The sequence below is a fragment of the Fukomys damarensis genome, unplaced genomic scaffold (assembly GCF_012274545.1).
Source record: "Fukomys damarensis isolate Sample0158 unplaced genomic scaffold, DMR_v1.0_HiC HiC_scaffold_19, whole genome shotgun sequence".
In the NCBI taxonomy this organism is placed as follows: domain Eukaryota; kingdom Metazoa; phylum Chordata; class Mammalia; order Rodentia; family Bathyergidae; genus Fukomys; species Fukomys damarensis.
In genome coordinates this window covers 63,120,706-63,125,368 of record NW_022900931.1, presented here as the reverse complement: position 1 = coordinate 63,125,368, position 4,663 = coordinate 63,120,706, and the positions used below count along the sequence as shown (strand labels likewise).

General features: G+C 45.8%; 1 protein-coding gene across 1 annotated transcript in view; it reads left to right on the top strand.

Annotated features, from left to right (window-relative positions):
- The window catches only part of Dact3 (dishevelled binding antagonist of beta catenin 3), a gene marked incomplete at its 5' end in the record, with an annotated part of 15,305 nt that overhangs the window by 8,101 nt on the left and 2,541 nt on the right, over positions 1-4,663 (top strand). The gene's annotated exons all lie outside the window — the stretch shown is intronic.

Genomic DNA, 4,663 nt, shown 5'->3' with positions numbered 1-4,663 from the left:
ATATATATAATTATATAGATATCACATGCAACATATACATTTAAGTAGTTTTGACTATTTGAATGCAGCATTTTGTGTGAAATCATCTGTATCTGGAGATTTCTTTTTGCGGTTTTCTTTTTTCCTTTTTCAGTGCAGTGGGTTGGACTTGCACCTTGCAGGGCAGCAGCACCACTGAGCTAAACCCCTGGCCCCTTCGTGGTTTTCTCTTTGGAGACAGAGTCTCACTAAATTGCCTGGTGTCACCTTGAACTCAGGATCCTCCTGCCTCAGCCTCTGGAGTAGCTAGGGATTCAGCTGTGCATCACTGTACCTGGTTTATGGGGAGGATTTAAATTCAGGGTTATAGCACTTTTTAGCCTTTCTATTTTTTTGGTGTCAGTTTTGCTAATTTGTATTCACCTACACATGTGTCCATGTCACCTAACCGTAGAGGACACTGCTCTTCCCTGTGTTACTGGAGCTGCGTAGAAGATCAGATTGTGGCCTTGTGCCAGGCGTTCAGTGCTCCAGGCCTCTCGCTGGTTGGAACCTTGTCCTCAGGTTTGCCTGTTGGTGCACAGACCAGCACATAGTCTAGGGTCTCCCCTAGAAATAGAATTACTTCATCATTATAGTGAGTCATTTAAAAACCTGACACCACCCCACCTCCATGAACACTGCCCGAACTGATTTTTTCCTTTTTGCCTTCTTTTTCTTTTCTTCCTTCATCCCTCACTCTCCTTTCTTCCCTCCCTTCTTTCCTTCCCTCCTTATGCATTGGACCAAACCTACTAACCATGCCATCTACCACTGAGCTACACCTGTTTTTGAGAAAGGGTTTCCCTGTGCAGTTTAGGCTGACCAGGCTGGCCTTGAACTCTTGGCGATTCTCCTGCCTCAGCCACCAGAGTGCTGGGATAACGGGTGTGCACCACCATGTCCAGCTGACAGTAATTTATGAGGTATGTTTTTTGTTTGAGACACGATCTCACTGTGTAGTCCAGGCTGGCCTTGAACTCACAGTGGTCCTCCTGCCTCCAGGTACCTGTTTTTCTATTTCATAGATGGATAAATGGAGACTTAGAAGCCACGCCTGCCCTGGTCACACAGCAAAGGGGAGTTGAATCAGAGCGAGGGTATTGATTGCTTGTGTGTCTGGGTGGAGCCACCTCATTGTCTCTGAATTCTGAAGGAGCAGGACCAGGCTTGCTTTTTTTTTTTTTTGTCTCCTGTGTTGCCAGCACCCAGCCAAGTTCTGGGAGTACAGCAGGGAACAGAGTAGAGGATGTTTTGCTATTGAAAAGAAAAGGCTACTTTGGGGCTGGGATGTAGCTCAGTGGTACAGCACATTCCTAGCACATGCGAGGCCCTTGCTTCCATCCTGAGGATGTTTGGTTTTTGTAGTTTGCCAGGATAAGCCTTTGCTTGTCAGGATCCATGTCTCCTTCATACAAGAGGTCACTGAACCCGAAAGCAGACTTGTCCACAGGGCCACACAGGCCACCTAGTGGTCCACACGCTTGAGGTACATATGGATGACTCACCAAAAATAACAGTTAACTGCGGTGGTGCACACCTATAATCCCAGTACTGTAGGAGGCTGAGGCAGGAAATTGCAAGTTCAAGGCTAGCCTGGGAAATTTACCAAGAAAGACTCTGTCTCAATATGAGAAAAAGTTAGGCGATTAGTTCAGCGGTAGAGTGCTTGCCTACCATGCATGAGGCCCTGGATTTAGTCACCAGTACTATAACGAACAAAAAACCTAGCAGCAGGGCTGGGGATTTGGTTTAGTGGTGCTGCTGCCTGCCTCAAAAATGCAAGGGCTGGAGTTCGATCCCTAGTAAAAAACAAAACAAAACAAAACAAAACAAAAAACTAGCAGCTGACATTGAGAACTTAAGAATATTAGATTCCATTCTTACCACTTTGCATGTATTGACTCACTTAAATCTGACAACCCAACAAGCCACTATTACTATGCCCACTTTACACATGGAAAAACAGGCACAAAGGTTTAAGGAACTTTCCTGAAACACTTTTTTTTTTTCTTTTTTTTTTGAGACAGGGTCTCACTATGTAGTGCAGGCTGACCTTGAATTTGTAGCAGTCCTCCTGCCTCAGCCTCCCGAGTGCTGGGATTACAGGCTTGTGCTAGTAGGCCCTTATAAGTTTCTTTCCTGAAATTTATAAGTGGTGAAGTCAGAATTTAAATTTGAGCAGTGAGCTGGGCTAGGTGGTGCATGCCTTTAAATCTGGCACTAAGGAGGCTGAGGCAGGAGAATTGCTGCAAGTTTGAGGCCAGCCTGAACTACATACATAGTGAGACTTTCAAATAAATAAATAAATAAAATTCAGGCATTATCTCCAAAGTCCATGTTTTTAACCAGTGCTTGATGAAGCTTATTTACTATGTAATTATCTCTGAAGGGAAACAAGGTACTGGCAATAGAGAAGGAAGCTGGGGTTCGGTACTGACATAATATATTCTACAACTTGTTAAAAGGTAGTGAGTGTGGGTGAAAACTAAGCAGAGCTATGAGAAACAGATTAGGAGTAGAGAGTTTACGTGAGTGGTCAGAAATGGACCATTTGAGAAGGTGGGTTTTTCTGTTTTATGGTACTGGGGATCAAACTCGGGACCTTGCACTTACTTGCCAGGCAGACAGGGTGCCACTGAGCTACATCCCTGGCGAGAAGGCAACTTGAAAATTTTTTTTAATTTATTTTTTTATTTTTTTGAGACATGATCTCACTATTTAGCCCAGGCTGGCTAAATAGTGCAGAACTTACAGCAATTCTCCTAACTCAGCCTCCCGAGTGCTGGTATCACAGGAGTGTGCCACTGTGCCTGGTGCCTGGAGAAGGTCACATTTGAAAGAGGACTGAAGTAGGTGGAGGAGTAAGACTTGTGGGTTTCATAGGGAAGAACATCCCACCTGGAAGGACTAGACAGTGCAAAGGCCCTGAGGCCAGAATATGCCAGGCCCGCTGGCAGAACATCACAGTGGCCATGTTGCTGGAGCATGAGTTGGGGGGTAAGACCAGAGAGGTGGGAGGGATCACCATGCGCATGACCCTGGTTTTTACTCCAAATAAGGTGAGAGTCATGGGAGAATTCTGAGCAAAAGAGGGACTATTTTGGGTTTGTTTTGGTGGGAGGAATGCATAGTTAACAGCTCTATTGAGTATAATTCATATACCATAAATTCACCCATGTAAAGTCTACAATTCAATGCTTTTTAGTATTTTTACAGATTTGTACAACTATCACCACAATCAATCCAAGAACATTTTATCATCCCGAAGAAATCTACATTCTTTAGCCATCAACCCCCAGCCTCCCTAGTCCCTGGCAATCACAAATGTATTTTTTGTCTTGTACAGATTTGCCAGTCCTGGACATCCACATATAAACAGACTCATAAGATACGTGGCCTTTTGTGACTGGCTTCTTCCCCCCGGATAACGCAGTGTGATGGCGTGTATCAGCACTGGGTTTATTTCTCTTGTGAAATGCTATTCTCTTGCCTAGATAGCCTGCATTTACTTTGTCCTTTCATCGGCTGCTCGACCCTGAGCTGTTTCCACTTTGAAGCTGTCGTAGATGAAGCTGCTGTGGTTGTTTGTGTCCATGTTTTTGTGTTAGTATATTTTCCATTTCCCTTGAGTATATACCCTATGGGTGGGATTGCTTTGTCATATGGTAGCTCTGTGTTTAACCTTTTGAGGAACTGCCAGACTTTTGTTTGTTTGTTTGTTTGTTTTTTGAGACAGGGTCTCACTATGTAGTTGAGACTTCCCTGGAATTCACTGTGTAGCCCAGGCTGGTCTCAAATTCACAGTGATCCTCCTGCCTCAGCCTTCCAAGTGCACCTCCCAAGTGGTGGCATGAGCCACCACACCTGGCAAGAGGCCTTAGTTTTAAAGAGTCTTTCTGGCTGCTCTAGGGGATCAGGCTGAGAGGGGCACCCATAAAAGCCCAGAGCCAAACAAGGAGGCCAGTGTAATACCCCAGGTGGACCAAGGTGGGCAGAGTGGAGGAAGTGTCTGCTTCTGAGGAAAATTTGAGATAGCCACATTGGAATTTGTTGCTAGATTAGTTGTGGAGAGTGAGCCAAGGGGAGTCAAGGATGACACCACCCCCGCCAAAAAAAAAAAAGAAAAAAAAAGAAAAGAAATAAAAAATCCACATAAAAACCCCCACAAAAAAAAAAAAGAAAAAAGAAAAAAATTACCATCCATTGAGGGTGTGGCAGATGGAATTAGGGCCTGAGTTTTTGACACTTTAAAATACCCACATTCAGTAGGCGACTGGTCCTAGAATTCGATGCTGCCTTTCATTAATCATTCCATGAATCCTAGTCCAGAATCTCAATTTCCTCCTCCAAATAAGGGGGACAATAATATGATGGGGACTAGGCTGTCACGAGACTGGAGCGATTCCAGTGCAGCAGAAGGCGGGAACGAAGGCTGTCCCGGGCTGGAAAGGCGGCAGAGGTCCGTCTGTCCCCTCCCCCGCCTCTGCCCTTTGTCCGAGGTAGGGAGGGAAGGGTGGCTGGGTCGTTCACCGTCTTTCCCGGCTGTGAGCCGGGTTTCCTCCTCGCGGGCTGACCGGCCAGATCTGCTGATGGAAACCAGCTGCGGGAGGCGCCGGGCTCGGCACACGCCCCAGGCCCCTCC